This window comes from Miniopterus natalensis, chromosome 5 (assembly GCF_054644295.1).
Source record: "Miniopterus natalensis isolate mMinNat1 chromosome 5, mMinNat1.hap1, whole genome shotgun sequence".
Lineage (NCBI taxonomy): Eukaryota > Metazoa > Chordata > Mammalia > Chiroptera > Miniopteridae > Miniopterus > Miniopterus natalensis.
This window is the reverse complement of record NC_142085.1, coordinates 35,083,511-35,100,671: the sequence shown is the minus strand read 5'-3', so window position 1 is coordinate 35,100,671 and position 17,161 is coordinate 35,083,511. Positions and strand designations below refer to the sequence as shown.

At 34.4% G+C, this 17,161-nt stretch overlaps 1 long non-coding RNA gene across 1 annotated transcript in view; it reads right to left on the bottom strand.

Annotated features, from left to right (window-relative positions):
- Window positions 1-17,161, bottom strand: part of LOC107532858 (uncharacterized) — a 190,974-nt gene that overhangs the window by 54,514 nt on the left and 119,299 nt on the right. Inside the window, exon 2 of the long non-coding RNA XR_001602792.2 lies at window positions 12,238-12,309. This is a non-coding gene — a long non-coding RNA (uncharacterized LOC107532858). The remainder of the gene's footprint in view (window positions 1-12,237; window positions 12,310-17,161) is intronic.

Here is a 17,161-nt window from a genome sequence, read left to right as displayed (position 1 = left end):
AATTGTGGCTGGACATTGAATTAACTTGTAGGGAAAAAATGTGCTCATGTAAGAGTTAAAATTTCAGTAACATGGCTGCTTACTCCTCCCTGAACTCACACTCATAGCTATTGTCTGCTCTCCTGGGCAAACCCTTTTTTCATGGAGTTCTGACACTTTAAGGATGAGCTTTTCTTAATGTAATACTACATGGGTTGACAATGGTAAACAACTGTAAACAAGCTGACTACTGGGCTAAAGCTATAAGTAGGTTCCCCACTAACAAAACAGTAATTCTTTAATTGCTCAATGAACATAAAATTAATTTTCTGGACATTTACAAATAAACGTGAGATTGATCCATGTATACTAGTTGAATTCTGCTGATTTTCTTTCTGTCCTCACAGGACTTCTGAATAAAGTTAATGTAATATTTTAAATAAAAGCAAACTTAGAACATCTTTTTCTAAACTTTTGTGTATCTTGCATAGAATTAAACTTACTGAAGGAATATAAGTACCACAGTTTGAGAAGTATAGATCCAGGGGAAAGGGTCAAACAAAACCACTCAGCTAGCTTTCAGCTGAATAAGCTAAATCCATTTTTTCATCTTGAGACTCAAGCATTATCCATTTCATTTCACTGGGGGATTTGAGCCCCAAACACTTGATGATTATAGAGTGTGGAGAGTGTCTTGGGTACTTGTTTTAGAAATAAAAAGGTAACAAAATTCATGCACCCAAAGTCATTGAGTTTGTCCACCTGTAACATAAAAAACAACCAAAGTGTTTGGTGACAAAGAGAGACTATGTACTAGTGTTTTACTGGATCGGCTAAATCAATATATGGGTAAATAAAAATATTTCTAGTTTAGGTAGAGTTTGCTTCTGCTCTATCACTACCTTAACAGCAGTGACTTGCAACAGGTTTGTCAGGATCACACACACACACACACACACACACACACACACACTCACACACGCACACACTTTACCTGGCTAAATATTTATCTTTCAGGTCTCAGTTTGAATGTTTCACCTAAAACCAGATTAAACCCCCTTGATTATATGTCCTTACAGGACTCTGACCATCTCCACTGTCACCTCAAATATAACAGAGCCCACAGCTGTTGTCATCCTGTTCTCTTTTGTGTAGTGCGTCATCATTTTAAAAATACTTTCATATGCATTTTTCTTCTATTCATGGAAACAGCACTTCACATTACTTGGAGGCAGCATCAACTGCTTGGTCTCTGGAATCAGATGGCCTGGCTGGCAATGCCAGGTCTGCCACTTACTAGTTGTGACATTAACCTCTCTGCACCTCCCTTGCTTGAGCTTCATTGGGAATAACAAAGGCACCTATATCATAGGGACTGAAACAGTGTCTGGCACTTTGTAATTACTCGGTGAAACTAGCATTTCTTATTTCCTCCCTTACTTTTATAGACGAAGCTAAGTGGTTTGGTCAACATTAGACAAATAGTCTTTTGATTCCTTTTCCAAGTGTTTTTGGGGCATTCTTCCTCAAAGAAGACTTATTGTTTTTCCAGTAATCATAAATAACTTAAAAATTAACATTTCAAAAAATTGTGCAGGAAATTCTAAGGTTAAGTTCTGCCTGCAGATCTTATTTCTGTTTTCTAATGATTGGCTGTTTCTAAATTTATAATCAAGACAAAACATTTTTCAGAGTCCTAATTTTAGTCAAATGCATTTGTAGTTCCTACAGATGGCATGCTGTACCAGTTGAAACCAGAACGGGAAAAAGAGAAACAAAGGCTATGGCATTTAACATTGAAAGCCATGCTCTCTCATATTAGCAAACAGAGCCTCCTTCTGTTAATCTCTGCAATCATAAACTGTCTTCGTCTCTATTCAGCAACTTTAGGCTTATGTTACTGGTTCGCGCAGTTTCTTCATAAGCATCTGTGCTTTTTAAATTTTGCATTTTATTTTTTATTTACAAATTATTTCACTCTTATTTTGAAAGAAAAAAGTCTACGTGTTCACTAACTTTTCTTAGTTGGCATTGACTGGATAACAATTATCCAGTAAAAAATCTAAAATATTCCCACCCTGACTCTACTGTCCTTCAAAATATCTTTCCTCATACACAAGAGTGTGGAATGGTACCCCCACCTTGCTTGTGAATTCCTTGGATTCTGTCCTATTAAAGGTTGTGAAAGCATAGAATTGTGACCTCTGTCTTGTGAAAAGACTCTGTCCTTTGCTTGCTCCGGAGAAGCAAGCGGCCATGCTGGAAGACTCATGTAGCAAGGAACTGAAGGCAGAAGTGAGGGTGGCCTCCGGAGCAACAGGCAGCAAGGAACCAGAGCTCTCCACCCTACAACCTCAGGGAACTGAGTTCTGCAGACATTCTGCATCCTTGCAGAGGACCAGCTAAGTTATAACTGGACTCTTGACCCATAGAATCTGTGAAATAATAAATGTGTACTGTTTTAAGCCAAAAAAAAAAAAAACCAACTTGCTGAAGAAGCTGAAGAATTCTAGAGACTTTACAGGATTCTTCCAAGTTCTTAACCCCTAAAATTACTATAATATTTATTACAGAAGTACAAGCATACATGTCAAATTATATGCTTTTCTTAAGTAATATGTCAGTATGTGTCTTCATTTCTCAGTGGTATTCAGGATCCTAGGTTTAGAGCTTAAATACAGTCAGTCCCCATTATACATGCATTTTGTATTTTCCAATTTGCCTACTTACTAAAATTTCTTTGTAACCCCTAAATCAATACTCACAGTGGTTTCAGAGTCATTCACAGACATGTACAGAACAGCAAAAAAAAAATAATAATTTAATCACCCAACACACACTTTATCAGCTGAGGTCAAACAAGGCAATCCTCTCCCTACTTATTTCAAATCTCATGCTGTAAACAAGTGTGCCTTTTTCGGTCTATTTAGAGTCACATTTTGCTGCTTAAAATGGCCCCCAAGGATGTTGCTGAAGCTGTTATTGTTCCGAAGCTCAAGAAGGTTGTACATGTGCCTTAAGGAGAAAGCACATGTATTACACAAGCTTGTTCAGGCATGAGTTATAGTGTTGTGGGCTACGTGTTCAATGTTAATGAATCAACATATATTATAGAAGGTGTCACATAAAACAAGATTAGGTATTGATTAATTGTCAAAATTATTTTAATGACAGACTCGCAGGAACCTAACCCTGTATTTTCCCTTCAGAGCGATAGCTCAATATTCACTAAGTCAGTGTCCAAAGTAACTTTACAGAACATAACTCCTGGGAGTAATGAGAAGTGACTGTACTTCATTGTCAACTCTAAATCTTTGAAATCATAATCTCCCTGAATATAAGTTTAACTAAAATGCCTGTCAAGTAATTAATTTGGGCAATTTAATGAATCAAATATTTCACTAAACTGGTGAATAAAGTTAGTTATGAATCTACAGTTATTTTATGTCAATATGATGTCTAAATATCCAGTCAATTATGCTAACTCTGTATTTGTAAAAAAGTCTCCAGTGTTTCAAATGAGTTATTTGCCATAAAATATACTGAACTTAGTATGTCATATTTTAGTTAGTTTTCTTGATGTGATCCAGATATAATTTTAGTGTACTTATTTACAGCATTGCACTAAAAGGCCCTTTCACAAAGATCAGTTCACAAGTCCTATAACTGAGAGAATGCCTGAAAATGAAAAATATATTATAAAATTTATTAATAAAAATATTGAAAAAATATTTAAATATATACAAAATGATTTATAGTTGCCTAGATTATGCATGTAATCAATAGTTTAAATAGCACTTAATCCTGAAAAGAGACATGACTATGATTTATTCCACAAATACGTGTTGAGAACATACTATTGCAGGCAGTGTTCTAGACACTGGAGTTAGAGTTGTGCATAAGACAGGCAATATTCCTACTTTCATGAATAATCTGTAGAGGCAGACAATAAAAATACTGATAGTGATATGTGTAATAAAGCTAATATTAAGGGGATGTTCTAGAAAGTAATGTAGAGGAGATATTCTGAATGCAAGAAGCCATGTGAAAGTTTAGGCCCAGAATACTCCAGACAGAGAGAATATCAAGTACAGAAGCCTTAAGTCTTGGAAGATTATGGAACATTTGAGATGCAGAAGATAGCTAGTGTGGATGGAGCTGTCCTAGTGAAGGAAGTGGGAAAGTGGCACGGTGGAAGATCCACACCTACAGCCTCATCACTGTATGGAGCAATTCTCTTCCAGTGTCTGTCCAGGCATCCACTGTTTCTGCCCCTCCACCTTCCCTGCTCCTTCAAATGGAACCACAGGAACATCTGAGGACCTCTTTTGCACACTTCCTGAACTGCAGAAAATCCTGGAGTCAGTGCTTCAAGCCTTCCTCTTCTTCCTAGAAATTGATGCCCCTATTTCTCTACTCCTATCAAGTCTCTGCCCTCAGAAACGTCCATGCTAGAAGCAAGCAAGCATTCCCTATCAGTGTTTATTTATGTGGTTAAATTCAGAGACACAAGTCAACTTCCTCCGTGAATTTCCCTCATTATCCAACCCTCAACCTCAACAACAGCACCAGAGCATGTGCAGTATGAGAAGGAAGAGAGAAACTCTGACCTAAATCTTGAAGGAGAAACAGGAGATAGTCAAGTAAAGAAGCAAGGGGCGGTGTAAGGAACATAGGCAGAGTCATGCAAAAGACATGGCTTCGGGACCTGCAAGAGCTCAGCTTTGCTGAATGGAACTTTTTACTTATGGCTGCCTCACTCCTCTCTGGGCATTGTGGAGACCATGAGATGGGGCCTTGTTAACCACTCCCAAGCTGACATAATGTGAACGAAAACTCTCCCTCCTTTCAGGGTGCTGAGAGGCGTGTGGGGTACAGCCTTGCTGACCGTACTCACTGCAGTGCTGCGAGCAGGCGCCATGCCCTTCCTTCTCCCTACCCGCCTCAGTAGAAGCCGTAAGGAGGAGCACTGTCAACCGCCCCTGCCCGCACTAAGCACACGGAGCAAATAGGTGGCTCTCTAGTCCCTTTGAACTAGACAGTGAGACAGAACTACAGAGAAGAGAGAACTGAAGGAAAGGATGCTTTAAACTTGTGTATATAAATCCTGAAGAGATTCCAAGCATCCCCTACATGGAACTGACCAGAATCCACAGAGCAAATGACTTGAGGACTGAACTACAGTATGTAAAACCACTCAGGTTTCAAATTAGACTCTGGATAGCACACAAACAGAGCAGACCACAATAGCACAGAAAAGCCTCTGATTATTGATTTAACATTTGAACCACAGCCCATAGAGTAGGCCAGAATGTGAATTCTGAACCTAAATTTGTTGACTACCTACTAAAGTAGAAAATTTAAATAAGAACCAGAGGCTCATAACATAATATGCAAAATGCCTGCAATACAATCCAAAATTAACTACTGTACCAAAACCCAGAAAATCTCAACTAGAATGAAAAATATAATCAACAAACACTGAGATGGCACAGATGTTAGAATTATCTGACAATGATTTTAAAGCAGCTCTCATAAAAACGCTCCTGTAAGCAATTATAAACACTGTTGAAAAAAATTAAAAAATTGAAAGTCTCAGGAAATAAATAGAAGATATAATGAAAATTATAGAAATAAAAAATTCGAAGATAATTTTAAAATTTACTGAATTGACTCAGACTCAGTAGCAGAATGAAAATGAGAGAAATTTAAGATATTTTAATAGATATTATTCAATATGAACAATAGAAAGTAAATAGATTGAAAATAAATGAACATCTCAGTGACCTATAAGACAAGAACATAACAAGAAAATCTCCAAATACTTAAGAATTAAGCAACATACTTGTAAAGAATCTGTGTCAAAAAGAAATTTTCGAAGAAAATTAAATTTATTCAAATGAATGAAAATTAAAGTACAGCATATCAAAATCTATGGGGTACAGCTAAAACAGGGAATTGAAAGAAATTTTAGTTTCTTGCACTGCATGTTTATATTAGAAGGGTGATTTTTTTCAAATAAATAATCTGAGATTTCACCTCATTGAGATAAATAATGGAGAGCAAAATAAACTTCATGTAAGTAGAAAGAAAAGCAAAATATATGTAAGAGCAAAATCAATTAAATTGGAAACAAAAACAATAAGAAATATTGATAAACAAAAAGCTGATTTTAAAAAATATTGTTTTAAATCTCTAGCAGAAAATAAATAAAAATAAAAAGGTAAAAGACAAAATCACCAATATCACAAAAGAAATAAAGAATATTGTTATAGACCCTACAGACATTAAGAGAATAGTAAGAAAATGCTACAAACAACTTAAGAAGAATCCATAACTCAACAACTTAGATGAATGGACCAATTTCTTGAAAGATACAAACCACCAAAACACATTTATGAAGAAATAGATAACTTTAATAACCCTATATATATTAAATACACTAAATTTGTAATTAAAATTGTGAAAAAGAGAAATTCCAGGCCCATATAGTTTTACTGGTGAATTCTACAAAACACTTAAGGAAGAAATAAAATAGATTCTACACAATCTCTTCCCAAAATTAGAACAGGAGAAAACACTTCCCAACTGATTTTATGTGCCCAGCATTATGCTGACTCTAAATCTAGATGAAAAGAGAACAAGCAGAGAAAACTATAAACAATATTTCTCATGAACATAGACACAAAATTTTCAACAAAACACTACTAAGTCATATCTTCCTATATACAAAATGAGTAATACAACATGACCTAGTGAGGATTATTCCAGGAATGCAAAACTTGAAAATCAAATGGTGTAATCACCATATAAACAGCTTAAAGAATAAAAGCCATGGGATATCAATTGATGTAGAAAAAGCATTTGACAACATTTAATACTCATTCATATATAAATTCTTAATAAATTAGGTACAGAAGAGCATCTATAAAATAACATTCAGCTAATATCATACATAATGGTATAAAATTGAACATGTTTCTTCTAAAATCTGTAAAATGCAATGATTCCACTCTCAATACTGAATTACATCATAGTAATTGATGTCTTAGTACTTTCATTAAAGCAAGAAAAGAAAAAAAGCACACAGAGATTGGAAAGAAAGAAAACCATTCTTATTTGCAGATGATGTGATTGCCTATTCAGGAATCTACCACAACTCAAAACAAGTCAAAACAAAACCTAAAAGTAACAAGTGACTGTAGCAAGGTCACAGGACGCAAGTGTCAATCCACAAAGATTGAGTGTATTTCTATATGCAAGCTATGAATAACTAGAAACCCAAATTTAAAACACAGTGCCATTTATAATGCCATAAAAACATTTAGTTGTAAATCTAATGAAACATGTGCATAGTCTGTATGCTGAAAACTACAAAATGCCACTGAAAGAAATCAAATAAGTCCTAACTAAATGGAGACACACTGTGTTCATAGATTAGAAGACTCATCATAGCAACATATGAATTTTCCCTAAATTTATTAGATGCAAACTATGTCTATCAAAATTTCAGCAATAATTTTTGGAAATATAGACAAGCAGGTTCTAGAATTTATATTGGAGGATAACCTAAAATATATTTTGAAAAGAGAATGAGGAATCACACCATCTAATGTTATGACTTACTTTTTAACTATAGTAACCAAAAAAATGTGGAATTGGTAAAAGTATAGACACATAGATCAATGGAACAGAATAAAGAGTCCACAAATAAACCTACATAAGTAGGTCTACTTTGAGTTTTTTTAAGTGTAAAAGCAATTCAATGAAGGAAGGATAGACTTTTCAACAAATCTTGTTGGAAAAATTGGAATTTCATAAACAACAACAAGAAAATCTAAGCCTCACATCTTGTAAAAACTAACTCAAAATTGATCATAGATCTCACAGAAAAGTGTATAACTATAAAAATTTTAGAAGAAAATATGAAAGAAAATCTTTGTGACCTGTAGCTAAGCAAAGAATTCTTAGACATAACTATCACTATACTTAAGACATCTAAATCACTACACATAACCAAAGAAAAATTATATCTTACCAAAATTAAAAACTTTTCCTCTATGAAATAGCTTGTAAAAGTGATTTAAAGACAAGCCATAGACTAGACAAAAATATTTACAAATCATATATATGGTAAAGACATATCACAAAATATGAAGAACTCTTTGAATTCAACAGTAGCAAAACAATCTAATTAGAATATGTCAGAAGACTTGAACAGACCCTTCATCAAAGAACATATACCAATGGCAAATGAGCACTTGAAAATATGTTCAACTTCATTAGCTATTAGAGATAGGCAAATTAAAACCACTATGAGATACACCTCAATGAGAGTAGCTAAAATGCTAGCTATATCAAGTGCTGTTGAGGAGCAATTGGACCTTTTAGGAATGCCAGTGAGAACATAAAATGATGTAGTCATTCTAGAAAACAGTTACGCAGTTTCGTATGAAGCTAAATATACACTTACCATAAGATCCAGAAATTGAACTCCTGGGTATTTATCTTAAAAATACACATACACACACACACACAAAACCTTAGGTTCACACAAAAATCTGTATATGAATGTGCTTTGCAGCTTTTTCATAACAGCTAATCACTGGAAACAAACACAAATGTTTTTTAACAGATGAATGAATAAACAAACTATGATATCATCATACAATGAAAAGTATTCATTAAGTAAAAGGAATTAACTACCAATACACACAACAACTTGGATGGATCTCAAGGGCATTATGCTAAGTGGGAAGGGGAAAAAAGCCAAATTCAAAAGATTACATATGGTGTGAATCCATTTATATGACATTCTTGAAAAGATGAAATTATGGTGTTGGAGAACAGATCGGTGGTTACCAGAGTAAAATCTTACCTACAGACAACCCTAAAGGATTCACACAAGAACACTATTAGAAGTGATAAACAAATTCATCAAAGTTGTGTGGTACAAGATTAACACACAAAAGTCAGTTGTTTCTTTACTCCAGCAATGTACAACCCAAAAAGGAAATTGAGGAAGCAATTGCACTTGTAATAGCTCCTAAAATAATCAAATACTTAAGAATAAATCTAGCCATGGAGGTAAAAGACTGGTACACTGTAAACTACAAAATATTGCTGAAATAAATTCAAGACCTAAATACATAAAAAGACAACTCATGTTCATGGACAGAAGACCAAAAGAACAGGTAACAAAATAAAAAAAAAAGAAAAATTGGACTTTATCAAAATTAAGAACTTTTGCATATCAACAAGAAAACAAAAGGGCAACTTACTGAATGGGAGAAAATATTTTCAAATCATGTATCTGGTAAGGGATTAAAATTCAGAATTATAAAGAACTCCTACAACTCAAAAAAACAACCACCTGCAATTAAAAAGTGGGCCATGGACTTGAACAGATATCTTCAAAGATATACAAATAGCCAATAAACATGAAAATATACTCAACATCATTAATAATTAGATAAATGCAAATCAAAATCTTCATGAGATACCACTTCATACCTAATAGGATGGTTATAACTTTTAAATGGAAAATAACAATATTGATGGCAATATAGAGAAACTATAACCCTTGGTGATTACTGATGGGAGTGTAAACTGGTGCAGCCACTGTGGAAAATGATACAGTGGTTCATATGCGTGTGTGTGTGTGTGTGTGTGTGTGTAAAAAGTTAACAATATAATTTTTAGCAATAAATCTAAATAAGGACTGTGAATCAAAGGTCATCACCACCAATTCAACACAAACAGGAGTCCCCAATTTGGGGTGCAGTGAAGAGGAAGACTATTAAGTGCAAAAAAGGTCAATTGTGCTACAGCATGGCTGTGGAACAGCACATCTGTAGAATAGCTCAGGAGGGGCAGCCCAGAGTTACAGCTCTGGTCTGGGGATACAGCTGTGCTCCCCTCCCATGAGACAGCTTTGCTCTGTTCCAGCAAGACAGCTCCAGTCAATATTGCTGATCCAGCCGGGGAGACATGGTCTTGGATGGAAACTAAGGTTCACTCCACCAAGACAGAGGAGATACTGAGTTATATCTGAAGAGTGCCCATCCCTCATCCCTGATGGGTTTATTTCTATGCCAGTAAGTATTCTAAATCCTCACAGTTTGATTGATCCAAATGGTACCACCCTGATTGGTTGGAATGAAGCCACTCTGATTGATTGGTGAAGATGCAAATAATGATAAAGCTGTGCAGCTCCTATTGGACAGGGAAAGCCTCAGTCCCATTGGTTGAATTTTGGTCCTGGAAGCTCTCTTATAAGGTTGGCTCGGAGTAAGAGAGCACAGAGCAGGAGCCCAGGCAGCCCAGTCTCTGGCTTTTCCTTGAAATGCAGCATGTGTGAGGGACAAGGATGGCTTCTAGACTCTGCTTACGAATTTGAGCCCAATTAACCATAAGCGTCCTTTTTGGCAGGTATATTCTTCTTGGAGTCCACAGGGCTCCAGCAGGTATTTGTATACCAATGTTCATAACAAGGTTATTTACAAAAGCCAAAGGTAGGAAAAATCCATGTGTCCATCAACAGATGAGAGGATAAACAAAATGTCACACACACACACACACACACACACACACACACTGGAATATAAAATATGGATAAACCTTAAAAGATTATGCTTAGTGAAATAAGCCAGACACAAAAGGACAAATATTCCAAAATATAATTTATATGAGGTACCTAGAATAGACAAATTCATAGAGACAAAAAGTAGAATAGAGGTCCCAGGGACTGGTGGGAAGGGGAAATGGGAATTATTATTTAATGGGTACAGAAGTTTTTGCAAGGATGATGAAAAAATTTTAGGTATAGATAATGGTGATGATTATTAAACTTTGTGAACATATTTAATGCCATTGTATTATACACTTACAAATGGTTAAAATGATAACTATTCTGTAATGTATATTTTATGACAAAAAGTTAATTCCTTACATAGCAGATTATTAAATTAATTTGCTTTTCAAAACAATCTTTCTTCACTATATTTATAGTACATATAAAAATTAAAACAAAATTATATATGAATATATATAAACTATATATATAAATATAAATAAATATAAATATATAAATATAAATATATATATATACACATATATATATATATATATATATATAATTTTATGATACTAAATTCCCTTTAGTAAACTACTTCTAATTCAGGTTACTGACTTGTAGATTTTTGTGAAGTAAGGTTTAAATTTAAAGTCATGAAAGGATAAAACTAAAAAATCTGGCTATTCTGACTGTTGTCTAAAATTTTTAAAAATATACTTGTTAATATTCATTATAATTATCCCACAGTCACTTCAGTTATGTGAACAATGTTGTCTGTGTGTCATTTCTATTTATTTCTACTTTTTGAAAGCAGTGTTGGCAAAGATAATTATTTTAAAGACTGGAAGCCACATTATGCCAAAGGGAATGGGATAAAACAGCAGAAAATTTGCATTTTCTTCAAAATGCCAACATTATGAATTCTGGGTGGATTCTAATTTTGGTTGCTAAAGCTTGCCAGTCCTTTCTGGATGAGACATAGGACTGAAATTTATTTGAGCCCTTCTCTTGATTGAAAATGTGGAGACCAAAAGTTTTACAACTTAAAATTCTAAGGGGTTTTTTCCTTAATGATAATAGTAACTACAGTAGTATTAATTTTGCAGCATCAGTGGTCCTATGAATGGTAATAACTTGTGCTGAAGGAATTCAATTGAGGCCTGGCTTCACAGCAAATATGACATATCTAAAGTACAAGCAATTTAGTATGCCACATATCATTGAAATGGTAAACTATCATTGAACAGTAGTTTCCTCTCAAACCTCAGTATTTCACAGTGTTTAATTACATGGATTCCAGAACCTCTCTGTATGGGTTTAACTCCTAGCCTCTACCATTTATTAGATATGGAAGCCTGAGCAAGATACTTGCCCTGTTTGTGCCACAGTTTTCTTGCTGTAAAGTGGGGATAATAACAGTATCTAGCTCACAGAATTGTGATGAGGCTTAAATGTAAAGCATTTAAAACTGTCCTTGCACAGGGTAAACATACAAATTGGTAGTTAACTTTTTCACATGGTGCACATCTGTCCACTCAACATTAATATTTTAGGTTATTAACACTTCATTCATTTATTGCACTTAATAAAGCTTTATCCCCTTAGTCAAGTCAGATTTCTTTCATTCTTTGTAAATCAAGCCTGAATTAACAGTACCAAAGAATTCAAACAACGGTACTCACCTCTTTTTTTAATCCCCCAAACAGATGACTGTAACAAAATCCCATTAGTAAGAGGCTTCTGAAAGCAGTTTTCTGTAGGAGAATGGGAAACAAGATAATGCAGTAGGATTTTTACCAAATTCTTTGTTTTGTTGGCAACAGTATCTTTGTAGACATTTGAGTATATTACAAATGAAAGTTCTTTATAAGCCATTAACGCCCACCTTCATAACTGTGCAGTTTAAATGTTCTGATGGTATTCAGTTAACTACTTCAAGTTCACTCAAAATATCCCTAATAAAACAAATATAAACACTTAGCTACCTGCAAATAATGCAGCACAAATGAACAGTCTCAATTTTTTAATAGTCTCCAAAGCAAGAAAATGATGATTTAGCATTTTCTTCCTAAGCATCCCAAAATTACATGTAATATGGTAAGTATTCCAAAACAATAGATAAAGTAACATTTTAAATGCGATTTGCTTACTAATTTTTCATACTTTGAATATAATAAACCTTCACAATCTTGAATATAATAATCAAATACTGTATGCCCGGATTAGGTTAAAAAAATGCTTCCAGATGTTATGCAACTTATGATTCCTAAAGATAACACATTTATTTATGATCCATGATGAAAATGAGAATATGTAAGTATAAAAATGTATAATACATTACTTTGGGGGGGAAAGCTCCATATTTTTGGCCTAGAGGAAACAGGCACTTCCAAGCAAATGTACAGTTTCTGTGCTAAGTGGTCTTCATGGGCAGATCTGCTCAATGCCCAGGGCCCCAGGAAGTGGTTGATGGAGCGTCAAGATGAGCCCACATACACACACACAGACATCAATGAAGACAAGCACTTTTGTCAAAGTATACAATAGTAAAATTAGAGGAGAAACACTTCATTCACTTATTGCACTTAATAAAGCTTTATCCCCTTAGTCAAGTCAGATTTCTTTCTGACACAATAGAAGAAACATGTGTGAGAACTTTTAAAGCACTTTAAACTGATTAAACCAGAGGTTATTGTGCTCTTCTTATATCATTCTCTTCTTTGGAAAACAATTACCTTTTTGACTCCGGAAGAGTGATACAGAAAAAAAAAATTATGAGTACTATATACATCTTAATAAGCAATGAACCATTATAATGGTTCATTTTCTTGAGGTGTGTTTTTAAAACGTTTTTTATAAATATAGAAATAACTAAGAACTCCCTGGCAATCATTCCAATAAAATTTTGTGATGTGAGAATTGTCACCAGCATTGTAGTTTATATATAATTCATTCATTGTGTCAGTCAGATTCGAGTCAGGAGACAGGAACCATATCAGTTACTTGAACAGAGAAAATTTAAATACCAATTTGTTAACATAGGGGTTTGGAGGGAGGGGAACTAGTTGAAGCCTCATTCTGATTTACATTCTTCCTGGACTCAGTCGTAAGTACCATCAACACTCTGATCACTATATTGCTGAGAGATTGCTTTATTATATAGAGTACAAAGGAGTGGGAAGAGAATATTTTCAAAGCATTTGGAAATCAAAGCATGCCACCAGATACTAAATAACATCAACACCTCAAATACGAAGAGAAAAAAACATAGCAATGGAGGTTCATGTCACAGCATAATTCACTAGGAGGAACAAGACTAAATTATTGCCCCCATCTGCATTCATTTCTGCTCTCTTTCTAGTGCTCCTTTTATGCTGATATTGAAAATATTAATATGTATATTAATCATAACAAAAGAATACAATTACTCCTTTTTAATTCATTAATTCAATCCATGTTTATTAAATACCTACTGGTTGTCCAGACAGCATTAGTGACCGGCAAGGGAATTTTGTTGTTTTTATACTTATCTTTATTGTTGAAAGTATTATAGATGTCTCCCTTCCCCTCCTTCCATTGACCCTCTCCACTCAGCTTCTGCCCGGTCCCCAGGCCTTCCACACACTATTATTTGTCCATAAGTTATGCATGTATGGATATAAGTTCATTGGTTAATCTCTTCCCACCCCCTCCCCTTTCCTCTGAAATACATCAGTCTGTTGCATGCTTCAGTGTCTCTGGATCTTTTTTGTTCATAGGTTTATTTTGTTCATTAGATTTCACATATAAGTGAGATCATTGATATTTGTCTTTCTCTGACTGTCTGACTTCACTTAGCATGATACTCTCCAGGTCCCTCTATGCTGTCTCAAAGGGTAAGAGATCCTTCTTTTTTACAGCTGCACAGTATTCCAGGCAAGGGAGTTTTTAAAACAAAGCCCATACCTTCACAAAGCTTGGATTCTGAGGAGATATTCAGGGTTATGTAATACTCATTATACATTGTATGAAAATTAAAGCTAACAGAACCCTCTCAAATAAAGATATGCTTTGCTGAGAAGGTACCAAGTTTTTGGAGGTGGAGAGCAAAAGGGCAAGCATAATTTATGTATATTATTTATTAAGAAGTAAATAGGGTATAAAAGAATGGAGAAAAAAGTTTTTCATGTTTCTCATGTGGTAGATCGAGATAGAATGTGAGTATACTTTAACACATATCCATCACTTGGGATTTTCACTAATTCTGAAAATCTCAGATATGTGTTAAAAATGAGAGTCAGTCTCTAGAGGTTTTGCCAACTTAAAGTTGTTAAAAATCCTCAGGCAAAATACATCATATTTTCCACATTTTAAAATTACACATTTTTCACATTTAGCATATCTAAAATTAAGATTTGCTTTAAGAGTGTTTGTTATACTTAATTGTTATCCTTTCAGTGATACATCTATAGTCAATTATTCAACAGAATATAAAAAAATCATGGTACATGAATGAGAACCAAATAATTCTTTTAAAATAGTGATTATTATTGAAAACACATAGCTTTCATTTTAAAATAATGACAAAAAAATTGTACATCTACAGCCAAAGAAATAATCAAGTGTTTTAAAATTTTAATCTTTTAAATCTTTAATGATTGTGAATCAAATAAGACTCTCAGTAAGAAGATTGTAATAATGTACATTTAAACAAGATTGAAACAGATAAATACCTGCATAATGACAGTGACTTTTACAAAAGGATTAAATGAATCATCTTTTTTGTTTTATTAACTTATATTGCAACAGAAAATTTTAAAAAACTTGTATAAAACTAATTAAGCAATTTCTTACATCAGCCAACAATTCCATTACTAGGGACTGATTTGGCATTTAAACATTAGGCTAAAAAATTGGAATCTTTCTTGTAAAAATGGAATAGTCCACAAGTTACAAGTTAATATTGTGCTCTTACTGCTATTAGTAGATAATAAATCAAGTGTAGAAAACCAGAAATGTTCTGATCTTGATTTTTAAAAAAGGGAATCAATAGAACTGATTTGATTTTGCATACTGTTTCACCACCATCTAAATTTAAAATACTATTTTGATGGAAACTCTGAATCTTTATCTACATCTGGGGTCAATTTTAGGAAAAATAGCAGTTGGCTGACTCAGTCTTTTGCGTCACCTCCGATTTCCTCCATGCATACTGTCCATGATTGCTTGTTTTTTTTTTAGAGAGAACATTACAAGACACAGAGAATAGTTTTTACAATCTAGAAATACCCTAAAAGCTCTGACTTTGGGCAGGGGGGCTGATACCTAACTGACCTTGGGAAAGTTAAACTGCAAAACTGCTCAGAAGACAAAGGAAAGGAGAAGGGAAACATGCGTTTATATGGCTGATCTTTCTAAGTTCTTACTATGTGCTAGGCACAAATTTAAATCCTCAAAACAACAGTATATAATTATCATTAAGGATGAGCAGGTAGGCTTAGAATTTTTTTAAAAATATGTCTTTATTGGTTTCAGGGAGAGGGAGAGAGAGAGAGAAACATCAATGATGAGAGTCATAGATCGGCTGCCTCCTGCACGCCCCCGACTGGGTATCGAGCCCACAACCCGGGCATGTGCCCTGACCGGGAATCGAACTTCCATCTCCCTGGATCCTAGGTCAATGCTCAACTGCTGAGCCACAGTTGGCCGGGCTAGGCTTAGAAATTTTAAATGCTCATCCAGGTTCACTGAGAAAGTGTTGAATCTGAGAGTTAAACTCAAATACCATCAAAAGAGCAGCTACCAAACCTATTCTTCATAATGCACCTGTCCAGAGTATACACACTTCATTTCAAATATTCGACAAGTAATTCTGTGATAGTGATCATTTCTGTTCCATATTCTCTTTCTCATTTTAAGTAAATGGATGTCTTTGTTTCTTCAAAGAGTTAATCTACTCCAATACAACACTAGGGACATTTTTTAAAGTAAAAAAAATAATTCAAAATACTATTTATTTTAAGTTTATTGTAGAAACTGGCATGAAAATCAGTTCTAGGTGAATTTTTCCTACAGTTTGTACGGAGACCTAAATAATATTATTTCATTGAATAAGAAGTTATATAGAAAAGGGAATTTTAAAAGCTGTTTGCCTACATGGAGATTTTTAGTATAGTTTCTCTTCTCTAGTATAAGAATAATTTTAATACTGATGTTAAACCCCCGGGCAGGCCTGTTCATTGGAATCGTTCTTGCTTGTTTGTTCTACGGAGGTGAGTCAGAGGGGCTCTGGTATTTACATTTCCCGGGCCTTAGAACTCACAGTCAGGACTGAAGACCCTAGATCAGTGGCCCTGGATTGAGGAATGGCTGGAGCAAGAGGAAGACAGAGTAAAGGGACAGATGCTTACATGTGGTTTAACTTTTGGGCTAGGTCATTGGGCATGAAGTTTATGAAAACAAAAAGGATAATTTCAAATTTTAAATTATCTGTACACTTTTCCCATATTTGTACGAGCATGGGCTCAATCCATCAGTATCCGTTGTTATGTGAGCTCATCCAGTTGATGTTCGTTTGCTGAGCTCCTTTTCACTAAGAAACACGTCAATGAGCTATTTTCTCCTCTC